Here is a 14,030-nt window from a genome sequence, read left to right on the forward strand (position 1 = left end):
GGATAAAAATATATGTTTATAAAAAATAAAATATTAAAAAAAAATAAATAAGACAGAAAAACCAGCAAAAAAAATAATAAGGTTGTTACCCCTAAAAAGTAAATAAATAGTAAAAGCATCCCCTCATGAAATATTGCCTTGGCACAGCTGAGTTAAAATTAGCTACACTGTGGGCGCCTGGGTGGCTCAGTGGGTTAAAGCCTCTGCCTTCAGCTCAGGTCATGATCTCAGGGTCCTGGGATCGAGTCCCGCATCGGGCTCTCTGCTCGGCAGGGAGCCTGCTTCCTCCTCTCTCTGCCTTCCTCTCTGCCTACTTCTGATATGTCTCTGTCAAAGGAATAAATAAAATTTAAAAAAAATTAGCTACACTGTATTTCCCCATCCTTTTTTGAGTATATTGTGTTAAACAAGGTGACCCTAAGTGAGAGTATCAGAAATAACCAGATATAATTAACAGTCACTGACAGGTGCTGATAAAGTTCTTTAAATGTATATCATAGAAACTGAAAAAGTGAATAAACAGAATGACTGAATAATAAAATATTTTACAAAAACATAGTTTCCTATTCTTTGCTTTCAGCAAAATTGAAGGAAGACTGAAATTAAGTTGTCAACACATAGATTATTAAAATTAGTTTTTTAAAATAAAATATTTTATTTATTTGTTTGATAGTGAGAAAGAGAGAGAGAGCACACACACAGTAGGGGGAGCAGCAGGCAGAGGAAGAAGCAGGCCTTCTGCTGAGCAGGGAGCCTGTTGTGGGTCTTGATCCCAGGACCCTGGAATCATGACCTGAGCCGAAGGCAGACACTTAACGACTGAGCTACCCAGGTGCCCCTAAAAGTAGTTTTTGATGATGGATCACCATGTGATTTTTGGTATATAACGAAGAGTTCAAAGAACTCAGTACATTGTTATGAAAATTTCTTCATAGCTATAGTTATGTAAACAAAATTTCTCAACGCTCTTATTTATAAAAATGAAAAATTTTTATGAAATTAATGCTGAATCTTGGTTCTTTTGTGTTTATAATATTTATTCACAGATATAGGACATATTTTTTAAAATTTCATATCATTAAGAGATGTGTTTTCCATAAAAAATTATATATGTTTAACAATTATTTTTCAGATGTTATATTTTTGTGTTTTTATATCTGTTTGCAATAATTATAATAATAATTCAATCAGGAGAAAATTGTTAAATCTTAAATGATCAATTAGATTTAGACCAAGAGTTGGCATCCAGGAGCAGGGCACTTGACTCCTCCCTCACAAACGGTTATCAGACACATGAAAAAATGTTCATCATCACTAGCCATCAGGGAGATTCAAATTAAAACCACATTGAGATATCACCTTACACAAGTTAGAATGGCCAAAATTAGCAAGACAGGAAACAACATGTGTTGGGGGGGATGTGGAGAAAGGGGAACCCTCTTCCACTGTTGGTGGGAATGCAAGTTGGTGCAGCCTCTTTGGAGAACAGTGTGGAGATTCCTCAAGAAATTAAAAATAGAACTTCCTTATGACTTTGCCATTGCACTCCTGGGTATTTACCCCAAAGATACAGATGTAGTGAAAAGAAGGGCCATCTGTACCCCAATGTTTATAGCAGCAATGGCCACGGTCACCAAACTTGGAAAGAACCAAGATGCCCTTCAATGGACGAATGGATAAGGAAGATATGGTCCATATACCCTATGGAGTATTATGCCTCCATCAGAAAGGACGAATACCCAACTTTTGTAGCAACATGGATGGGACTGGAAGAGATTATGCTGAGTGAAATCAGTCAAGCAGAGAGAGTCAATTATCATATGGTTTCACTTATTTGTGGAGCATAACAAATAGCATGGAGGACATGGGGAGTTAGAGAGGAGAAAGGAATTGGGGGAAATTGGAAGGGGAGGTGAACCATGAGAGACTATGGACTCTGAACAACAATCTGAGGGGTTTGAAGTGGTGGGGGGGTGGGAGGTTGGGGTACCAGGTGGTGGGTATTACAGAGGGCACGGATTGCATGGAGCACTGGGTGTGGTGAAAAAATAATGAATACTATTATGCTTAAAATAAATAAAAAATAAATTAAAAAAAAAAAAAAAGAATGGATGGGGACCAGAAATTGGATCCTTATGCCCAAGTAAAGCAGGATTTCATCCAGCACTTCTCTCAGATGGTCAAAGTGCTAACTGAGGATGGCATGACCCACCTGGAGACAGGAGATGGAATTGCCTGGCTTAAGAAGGTCTTGGGATACAGTGCTATCCAAGGCAAATACCAGTGGGGTTTGACAGTGCTGATAGATTTTCAGGAGCTGGTGGAGCCAGGGAAGCAGGGTGCTGATAGTCTCCAGCAGGCCCTGACTGTGGGCTGGTGTGTGGAAATGCTCCAGGCTTTCTTCCTGGTGTCAGATGACATCATGGATTCATCTTTCACTGGACGGGGCATACCATGATCTATAGGTATCACAAACCTGGCATAGGTTTGGATACCATCACCGAAGTTTTGTTTCTGGAAGCATATATCCACTACCTGCTAAATTTTTACTGCCAAGAGCAGCCTTATTATCTGAAACCATTTGCGCTTTTCCTACAGAGTTCCTATAAGACTGAGATCAGATGGACCCTGGACCTCATCACAGCCCTCCAGGATAATGTGGATCTTGGCAGAATCACTGAAAAGAGGTATAAATGTATTGTCAAGTACAAGACTGCATTCTATTCATTCTGTGTTCCTGTGCCTGCTGCTGTGGATATGGCAGGCATAGATGGGGAGAAAAGCATGCCAATGCCAAAAGAATCCTGCTGGAGATAGGGGAGTTCTTTCAGAATCAGGATTATTATTTTTTTTTTTAATTTTTTATTTTTTATAAACATATATTTTTTATATACATATATTTTTATCCCCAGGTCTGTGAATCACCGGGTTTACACACTTCACAGCACTGATCTCTCTGGAGACCCTAGTGTGACAGCTAAAATTGACACAGACATCCAGGACAAAAAATGTAGTTGGCTCGTTGGTTCGGTGTCTGCAGCAGGCCTCTCTAGAACAGTACAAGATCCTTCAGGAGAGTTATGGGCAGAAGGAGGCCAAGAAGGTGGCCCTGGGTGAAGATGCTGTATAAGGAGCTGAACCTGCCAGCTGTGTTCATGTGGTATGAGCTAGACAGCTGCAGCCACCTTCTGGGCCTCATCGAGCCATGCCTCTGCTCCAAGCCATGTTCCTGGGGTTAACACACAAGGTCTACAGAGGAAAAAGTGACCTAAAGACAGAGGAAAGGGGGCTCTTAATAAATTGTCTAACCTTCCAAATAACAACAACAAAATGATCAGTTGGATTTATGTTCTCAATTCTTCACTCATCACCCTTGCAGCAAAGGGAGTACATTTCCCCACCTCTTTGATGTTGGACTTGACCATGTGACTTCATTTAAGCAATGGAATCTTAGCAAGTGGGATGCTAGTAAGGATTTTAAACATATTTGTGTGATTTGTTTCACCTCTTGGGCTTATGCCATCGGCCTTGATAAGAAAATGCTTAGGTTCAATGTTTTTTAAGTTTCTCTTAGGGTTTATGTGAACAGGAAGTTTGAGGCACCACTATATATATATATATATATATATATATATATATATATATATATATATATATAACTGTAATATATCTTACAGATCCTTTGGTAAAAAGACCTTTAAAGACTCTAAAATCCCAATTGCAAACATTGTTATACACATGAAGGTTGGCATCTGATCTGCTTTCTGGGTTTGCTTAGTGATGTTCCACCCAAGCTGTAGTTTCATTGCTAAAATAGAGACGTATATAAAACCCCAGTTATCTAGATCTTTGGCCTATGATCTACAAACAGTAATACAAAGGCAAAATTTGAAAATGAAATTTGGCAACAATATAAAGGAACGTCTTAATTCACCTATGAAAGAAGACATTGAGACTCTTCTGCAACTGCAAAGTAGGTTCAATCTTAGCAATTCCCCCATTTTGGCATTACATGAAATTAGTTTCATTTAGGAAACTCCTGAAGACTGAAGCTCTGAAAGTGAAGGTTTGTGATCCTTGGGGCTCTAGTGTGAATAAAGACCACAGCCTACTCAATATCCAAGATAAACATGACTCCACTTCCTGGAATATTTCACTTACATACCATATTAAGTTGGGAACTCTTATGGAACAGGATGTAAAGTATATAATAAACTTTAAAAGATATCATCCAAGACTTCTAGGAAATTTTGAAATTATAGTAGGATCTAGCAGCCCTACCTCCAGGACTTGTGTACACATAGTTCATCCTTTTCTGCTGGTAGGAATTCTTTAGTGAAATTCTGGAGAAACCTACTTTAAGGGCTTCACCTGCTTAAAATGGTCCTTGTTGCACTGGGGAGAGAAGGAATTGCAAACATCACTAATGCCTATACTTCATGTTGCTCAGACACAGCCCTTGACATCCAAGGCCTTTTTGCTGGCCTTTTTCTTGAGGTTATTCTACTTATGGGATTTGAGACCAGTTTGTGGAAGTTCTGGAGGGTTTTCTTCTTGGCTGACATTCAAAGGGGGATGTTTTTTGCTTGGATTACCAGGAGGTCGATATCTTGTTAACAGCGATGACAGATTGTAGGGACTCTAAGACAGCCTCATACCAAATGTGAAACACCCAATATATTTATGAAATCATTTAATCCATAATCACAGTGTATAATGAAAGGCGCTGGTGCTTTGGCATTGGCATTTACAAGGCCGACACCATGATATGTTTCTGTGAATTACAGATTCAGCGAACTGTGTAATTTATGAGTCATGAGAAAAAGGATCCATCTGGGCACTTCTCAAAGCTTGTTGAAGCAAGATGACATCTTTAATCAACATGAACATAAAAATCACACTATTGGGTTATTTACCTGTTCTGAGCAATGCCATATTCCTCTGGTCCCTACTGTTTTCTGAGGGATTGGGGAGTCAGAGAGGATAACATTCTTTTCAATTTTGCTGCAGAGATGCTATAGATGTGGTGTAATTATTGTCTTTTGCAATTCAGAGCCAATAGAGTTTGACTTGAAGGTCACTGCTTGTATTTACCTTGAAAAATTACTTGGGTTACCTTTCATCAGAGAGCTCAAGAGCCAAAATTTGGCCCTAAATGAAACTATAGAAAGAGCATCTTTGAGGTTTCTATGGACTCTGGGCCTTCTCATCATTTTCCATAATGGAATGCAACCCTTCTCTGAACTCTGGCCATGCTGATCTCTATTTCAATGGGTCGTTACTGTGCTCACAGCTCTTTATTTCTTTATGACCACCTTAGAAAGGTCCCATATGTCGGCCTCTACAATTGCATTTCTGTGTTGCCTTTGGGACTGAAGGTCAAATTTAATATATATTCAACAAATCCATATTTTCCATTATCTGTGGTGTCTTTATCTGGAAGGTGCTGATAATAAGATTAATTTTTATGGTGGTCATGAGAGTGAAATGGTCAGCAAGTGTGAAGCACCAGTATATTGGTGCTCAGTTGATGTCAGTTGGAGTTCTTTCCCCATACCAGTATACATATTCAGTAGGTACTGCCAGGATATGGAAAGAATGCTGGGGTGTAGTGACATGCCCTCTCAGTTTTTATGGGTATAGGTGATGCTCAGAGCTTGTAGGATGAGCATTAGAAGAACCAGACACGTATTGGTTGCATATCATTGTAGCATGGGTTACATATACATTTTCTCTTGCTAGTCCATATTCTTTAAAGCCCACAATTTGAGGAAGAAAGGTATAATTTCACCTGTTAAGTTTCAGCTCCTCTTATGGCCCTCAAGTGCATGGCTCTCTGCTGTAGCATTTTATCCATACCATTCTTCTGGATTTTTGTATTAGAGCTAGATTTAGTATAAAGCACTTAAAGTGCTTTCTGTGAGTTCATGGTGGTAGTGGCTTGATCTTGGAATCCAGTTTTAGGTTTCCCTATGTATGCCTCCTCCCTACATTTGTTTCTTATTAGATTTGGGATGTTTGGGTGATTTGGTCTATGGTCATAAGTGGCCAAGGGACCTGAAGATCACACCTTACAAACCTTAATCCAACCTTGGCATTCGCAAGTACACTTCTTTCTGGGATATAAGAATTGCTTTTTGATTGGATTATTTGTTATTTGGGTATTGAGTTTGCTAAGTTCTTTATAGATTCTGGACACTAGCCCTTTATCTGATATGTCGTTTGCAAATATCTTCTCCCATTCTGTCAGTTGTCTTTTGGTTTTGTTAACTGTTTCCTTTGCTGTGCAAAAGCTTTTGATCTTGATAAAATCCCAATAGTTCATTTTTGCCCTTGCTTCTCTTGCCTTTGGCGATGTTCCTAGGAAGATGTTGCTGCGGCTGAGGTCGAAGAGGTTGCTGCCTGTGTTCTCCTCAAGGATTTTGATGGATTCCTTTCTCACATTGAGGTCCTTTATCCATTTTGAGTCTATTTTTGTGTGTGGTATAAGGAAATGGTCCAATTTCATTTTTATGCATGTGGCTGTCCAATTTTCCCAACACCATTTATTGAAGAGGCTGGGCAGAAGACATGAACAGACATTTCTGCAAAGAAGACATCCAGATGGCCAACAGACACATGAAAAAGTGCTCCATATCACTCGGCATCAGGGAAATACAAATCAAAACCACAATGAGATATCACCTCACACCAGTCAGAATGGCTAAAATTAACAAGTCAGGAAATGATAGATGCTAGCAAGGATTCGGAGAAAGGGGAACCCTCCTACACTGTTGGTGGGAATGCAAGCTGGTACAACCACTCTGGAAAACAACATGGAGGTTCCTCAAAATGTTGAAAATAGAACTACCCTATGACCCAGCAATAGCACTAATGGGTATTTACCCTAAAGATACAAACGTAATGATCCGAAGGGACACATGCACCCAAATGTTTATAGCAGCAATGTCCACAATAGCCAAACTATGGAGAGAACCTAGATGTCCATCAACAGATGAAGGGATAAAGAAGATGTGGTATATATACACAATGGAATACTGTGCAGCCATCAAAAGAAATAAAATCTTGCCATTTGCGAAGACATGGATGGAATTAGAGGGTATCATGCTTAGCGAAGTAAGTCAAGCGGAGAAAGATAACTATCATATGATCTCCCTGATATGAGGAAGTGGAGATGCAACATGGGGGATTAAGGGGGTAGGAGAAGAATAAATGAAACAAGATGGGATTGGGAGGGAGATAAACCATAAGTGACTCTTAATCTACAAAACAAACTGAGGGTTGTTGGGGGAGGGGAGTTGGGAGAAAGGGCGTGGGGTTATGGACATTGGGGAGGGTATGTGCTATGGTGAGTGCTGTGATGTGTGTAAACCTGGCGATTCACAGACCTGTACCCCTGGGGATAAAAATATATTATATGTTTATTAAAAAAAAGAAAAAAGAAAAAAAAGAATTGCTTCTTACTCATGACCTAGTTGTGGGTCTTATATAAACAGAAATATAGAAATAGTAGGTCAACTTTTACTTTTTAGAAAGAGCCACCATCCCTGTTATCATTAGAGAAATAATTAATGGTACAGACACAGATATGATGATAAGAATATTCATTGCAGCTGTGTTTTATAAGAGGAATAAAAAAAGCAAAATTATAATTACCCATAATTTTTATTGAGATATCAATTTATTTGTAACCTTCTCCCAAAAAATTCCACTGCAAATCTCAGTCCAGAAGAAAACATTCTAAAGCCACTTCAGTCCTGCAACTCATTTCAAGCACAGCAACTAGAATGGTTTCAAGAAGATGGTCGGTGGCAGGGCTGGAGGGGAAAGGGCCATATCTATAAAATACAAAACATTTCCCCATCAACAGGAACCACCTTAAAAATTGGGAATCAGTCATAAAGCCTTGTCCCTCCAATGTTCTCAGTACTGAGAAGAGAGTGAATGCCTGCACCTGAGGGGCAATGGGGTGGTGTGAGGAAGTGTGAGTCATCTGGAATCATACTGATATTTTCCACCCAAATTTCAAAATCTCCTACAAGTCTTAAAGTTTTATCTTTAAGAATTAATATTCATTCTCTGTTGTACTCCACATAATTCATACTTTATTTCAATATTTAGCAAGTTTGAAGTTACTGTTATTAAAGTGAAATTGATGTACCAAGAAGCTGTGCCAGATTTATCTTGGGCTTTGAAGACCTGTGGCCTTCTGGCAAGGGTCGGTTACCCTAATTTAAGGCCTGAAGGCAGGTGAAATTTATCTTTTATTAGACATATTCTCTGATACCCTATGAAAGGCTGATATGATGGTACCCCAGGCAGTGATAACTCTTGGTGAAGCAGTAAAGCCAGCTATGGTGCACGTCAGAAGCAAAGGGACATGATGAAGAGGGCAGAAGGTGAGGATGCTCTCAGGAGAAGCATGGAGATAACCTGGCAAAGAGAAGGGGCCTGGGTCCTTGTGAGGACCAGCTTATTCACCTCTGTCTCACAAGAACATGGCCACTCTCCTTGTAGCCGAGTATGAATACAGGAAGAGCCTGTGATTCTGGGGGATGAAGTGGGTGCAGCACAGATCAAATGTGAGGACCAGTCAGTTGTGCTGGCTGTAGTCACAACAGAATGAGGAATGAGGGGACAATGGAATGAAGAGAAGTAAGACCTAGTCTAAGTAGTGGACTGTTTTTGAAGGAGATGGGAAAGTAGGGCTTGGTCTGCAAGTCATGTGGGGCCGGAGCAGAATTTCCATCTTGGTTGCAGGCCCTTCGAAGGTATAGTACTCAAGAGACACTTGCAGAGGGGGGCCAGACAGGCTGGCCTTTGGTGGGAGAAGGATTACATTCAGGCTTTACCTAAAATCAGAGGCTGAAAAAGATGGCCTCCCAACTCCATTGCAGCCCCTGGACTTCTCTGGTTTTAGGAGGAGACATCAAGGGTGGCACTGGAACTGAGTTTGTGGGCTGATTTGTGTGCAAGGGTGGAGGGCCAGCAACCAGGAGAAGAAGAGGAAAGGAGAAAACAGATAAAAGGTAAGAACACAATCTCCAAGGCAGAGGAGTCTAAGAGTAATCACTAGCCCAGGAGTGGTAAGAGAGGGTACTCAGAAATAATTGTATTTCTGGCGGTGCATGTCATTAAAGGAAAGCAAGAGGTTGGCTTTCAGCATAGTTTCAGCTTGGGGATAATGAGACATCATTTGGTAAAAACCAAACATGTTCAGGCATAGATTTACTGCGAATGAATCACACAGATGATCAGCTTGAGGTTGAAAAGAGGTTTGGGATTTTTCAGAGCTTCATAATTCATTAGAATGGCCTGGTCTTCCAAGCAGATAGACAATTCCTTTTTAAACTTCTTTTTATGAGAAGAGAAATATGGGTTTGTTTTTGTACAGGAGGCCTGGTTCCCTTCTTTCATTGTCATTATTTTAAATATGAAACATAGTTGGACAAGTAATGGTGAGAAAACATGGGGTGCATGAGATATGTAGGCAGAGGCTGAGGAATTTATGACTTTATGAAATTCCTTTGAAGTCACATAACTGCATCTAGCATTTTACATAATAAAATGTACTGTAGAAGTAACTCTTTCTGATATAAAATAAGTATTCAAGAATTATATGTAATACTATGAGAAAAATACTATCTATATTCTGCACCTAAAAATCCTTTAAAAATTCATTTGTTTCAAAATGGGATATTTTTGATACAAACATGAAGAATATATTTGGATGTAACTAGGCTGCTTGATGCTCACTGTGAATGTCCAAATGAATAATTCTTTTTTTTAAATTCTCATTTTCCATTCATTGGAAATCTAACAACTAATTCCATGTTGAACACTATAATCTTTATGGGACCCATTGAGCACCCTGTCCTCTACAAGAGATGCCTGCTAGCTATATGGTCTCTATCTCAACTTTTTTATGGTGGCTTAAGTTTGGAGAATAGCAAACAAACTTCCTGAAGAAAATCCATATTGTAGATTTTCCTGTGTTTGCTTTATGTAGGAAGATAGTAAAATAATTCACTGTATTCTGAGGTTGTGGTGGGAGGTGTCATCATCATCACCATAATCACATCATCATCATCATCACCATCATATCACCACTGTCGCCATCATCATCACCACCATAATTTTAAAGACATGACATGTTTATTTACTCATATATTTATATATTGATGTAGTACTGTGTTAGGTATTGGACAGTCACAGAATCAGCTTTAAATAGTTGCTGATTCTTCATCTTCCTATCATTGTAGGGAAGATGCAGGTGTCAGGCAAGTCTGCAAGTACACCAAATAGAATATAGTTGGTGCAAGGTATATGCGTTGAACCAGCTCAAATGAGTTCTAAACATAAGTTGCTATTATAAACAAATAAATAAGTAAATAAAAATTATAGTAGCAAAGCTATACAGAAGACCCTGGGGGTTCCAAGCTAAATAGGAAAGATTATAGCTTCGTGATGTTATCTATGGGAAACCCAACTCTTGAAGCTTGAACTAGGTAGCTGATTAATATCAGATTTTAGAAACTCAAGGGAGAAGTCTGCCTGAGATTGCTGCTTTTATTGCCATTATGTCAACATCTTGCTGTATCTGTGCTCAAAGGAAAGCAATATTTTAATAAATCAAGAACATTTTGCACACCTCAATCTTCATTGGACCTGCTCTGTTATAAACTGTGACCTGATTTCAAAAGTACAGCTGTTTAATCATGATAGCTAAAGGGTGGTATGAACCAGACCACCACACCAGGAGAGAGTCTGAGCTGGAACTGACATTTAGCTCAATCTTTTGCTGGGTAACTGCACAAGTTAGTCTCTCTGAGCATCAGTTTCTTAATGTAAGGCCTGTTTGGTTTGTAAAGTTTATTATGTGGATCAACTGAATAAATAAAGGTAAATATATTCAGAAAACTTTCAAGTAGTATCCACACACTACTGATTATGTAAGTAGTATTACATACTACTGATTATGTCTATCTATTTTTATAGTTTTACTGATATTTTAACATCCTTCATTATTCTACTTTTAAAAAGTATTCTTAAATATTATCTGGATTAATTTGAAATTATTTTGTCAGTTTTTCCAAAGTATTTGGTTGCTACTTTCATTTTTATTGTATTAAATTTATATACTAATTTGGAAAGGATTGGTGTCTTGACCATGTAGATACTTTAATTTGATAGTGATATATTGAATATTTTAATAGTTTGATTTTACATTCCATGCTGAAATTTTACTATTTATTTATTTTGCGTCTCAGATTAATAATATTTATCTTTTAATTAGAAATCTAACATATTTATATTTGATATGAGAACAGATGTATCTGGGTTTAAATATATTATTTTATTTTGGGCTTTTATTTGTTAAATTCTGTAACCCTTTTTTCTACTTTCTTTTTTGTCTAAATATTTAAAAAAATCCACTTTCCTTTATTTGTAAGTTTACATAGTATTTACATTCTTTTAGCGGTTACTCTAGAAATTACTCTAGGAACCATAACCTTATCACAGTCCAAACGACATCTTACTCTCACTCCAGAAAAGACAATGACCTGAGGACACTTCTATTCTGTTCACTTACAGAACTTAAAATAAACACTGAATAGTTCTTATGTCACCTCTTACATTTTCTCAACCCTCTCTCCTGTCTGCATGAACCTGTCCAGAACTCATGTATCCATAGCCCAGGAATGTGAGGAGATTAATGACCAATGGGGGACAGACGCTGTTGAAGAAGTATGTCTCTTGCCTTTCCTGTGGACAATTGTGGGTAGTTTCTCAGTAGTCCCTGGTGAGACTGAGTCCTAGCTGTCCACAGAAGTGAACTGCTCATTAATGAACACTTTTATTGGCTTTAACTCCTTTCTTGTTTTGCTCTCCTTAGTGATCCCTCTTTCCTGCAGTTATTACTGAACAAATTGCATTTATATATACATATATATACACACATATGTGTGTGTGTGTGTGTGTGTGTGTGTATACACACACACATATTTATTTTTGGTCTCACAATCTGCTTTATGGAGGGGAGGGCCCACCATAGGCTAAGACATTGTATATTTTAGTTATGTATCTTAACCTCATGTATTTACCTCTTTCTTTGCTCTTCATTCCTTTTTGCACACCTAACATTCCATGTAAAATAATTTACTTTCTGCTTGAAGTATCTTATTTATACCTGGAGGCTATACCTGGGACTTCTGGCAATACAGTCCGTAAGCTTTGTCTGAAAATATCTTTATTTTGCCTTTTTTCTTAGAGAAATAACTTGTTTTTCTGGGTATGAAATTTTAGTCTGATAGCTATTTTCTCTAAACACAATGAGAACACCATTCCACTTCTGTTCTCTATTGTTGCTGTTAAGAAGTCACCTGCCACTGACTGTCATTTGTTATTTTTTCCTTTCCTCTGGTTACTGTTGTAATTTTTTTGGTCTCTTTTTCTGCAGTGTTGCTATGAAATGTCCATATGTGAACTTTTTTTCCATTAATTCTATTTGAGGCTTTTTCAGCTTCTTGAATCTGTAAATTGATGTTTTCAGTCAGTTCTAGAATATTCTTTTTTTTTTTTAAAGATTTTATTTATTTATTTGACAGAGATCACAAAAAGGCAGAGAGGCAGGCAGAGAGAAAGGAAGGGAAGCAGGCTCCCTGCTGAGCAGAGAGCCTGATGCAGGCTCCAGCCCAGGACCCTGGGATCATGACCTGAGCTGAAGGCAGAGGCTTTAACCCACTGAACCACCCAGGCGCCCCAGTTCTAGAATATACTTAATCATTCCTTTATTGTCTCTGCTCCACTCTTTCTCTCTTTTCCTCCTTGGATTCCAAGTAAATATATTAGACCCTCTTATTTTGTCTTTTGTCTCTTTTTCTCTGGTCTGTTATTTCTATCTCATTGTCTCTATGTGTTGTGTTGTATTTAATATATTCTCCCTATCAACCAAGTTGCTGTTCCCTCTTTAGCAAAGTAGACTCTGCCCTTAAATTTTTGGTAATTGATTTTTTTCATTCTTAATTTATATCTGGTCCTCTGAAAATAGGCTTTGTCAGTTTTTATAGTTCTTAATTATTGTCCAAAACTTTTAAACTTGGCTTTTATGTCTTTGAACCAGTAAGCCTACGTTTGATAATTATAACAGGAAATCTTTGAGAATCTGTGTGTTCTGTCTTTGCTGGTTCTTGGTTATAGTGATTTGTTTTCGTGCGTGTCTGGTTTTCTTTGTGTGTTGCATGCCATACCTAAATTATTTTTAGGAATAATTATTTTTTTGTTGCTTTTGTTTGATAATTTCTCTTTTCTTAAAAAAAAATATTTTGCCCAGAGTTTTAGGGAGATTTTGTCTGAATCATTTAGATTTCCATTTAAGAAGTGGAAGCTCCATTCAAGTTTTTGATCAGGAGATGACATCATTTTGTGTCAAGTTTAAAAAATATCACATTGGCTACTATGTGCATGTTGGAAGCAGGGCAAGATTGGTAGCAGGGAGACCAGTGAGGAGGTCTTGTCACTGACCAGTGAGAGATGAAGGTGATTTGGACTAGAATGGGTGAGATGGAGAAAAGTAGACAGATTTATTCCTGATATAGAACCATCAGGAATTTATATTAGACTTATAAATAAATAATAATGAATAATATAGCTTTAAGGATGACTTCTATAATTTGGTTTTAGTAACTCAGTGGAGATTGTGCCATTACTAAGAAAGGAGAGACTGGTCACTTCCTATTTAGTTTCATATCCTTTCTGCATCCTACCCATGCTATATGTTCTATGTTGTGAGACCCCCTATTTCTCAGTCCCCATTGTCAGCTAGATTTTGGTATGTTCAGCCAATGAAAGCAGTGGCAGAAGACTAATTAGCAAGAGGAAGAATTAGGCCAGGAGTATTTGCTTTCATTCTGCATCAGCTAGCCCCAGGTAGGCTGTGTCTCTTCTATGGCCCAGTTTCTGTCAGCCTTCATGGTCCCAAATATCCCTGGATGGTGCTCCTTCTGGACTCCCCTCCATCTCTCCTTTCC

At 38.3% G+C, this 14,030-nt stretch overlaps 1 pseudogene; it reads left to right on the forward strand.

The window, feature by feature from the left end:
- Window positions 1-1,232: 1,232 nt before the first annotated feature.
- On the forward strand, window positions 1,233-3,334 carry LOC131825541 (farnesyl pyrophosphate synthase-like; annotated as a pseudogene).
- The last annotated feature ends 10,696 nt before the right edge of the window (window positions 3,335-14,030 follow it).

This window comes from Mustela lutreola, chromosome 2, assembly GCF_030435805.1.
Source record: "Mustela lutreola isolate mMusLut2 chromosome 2, mMusLut2.pri, whole genome shotgun sequence".
Classification (NCBI taxonomy): domain Eukaryota; kingdom Metazoa; phylum Chordata; class Mammalia; order Carnivora; family Mustelidae; genus Mustela; species Mustela lutreola.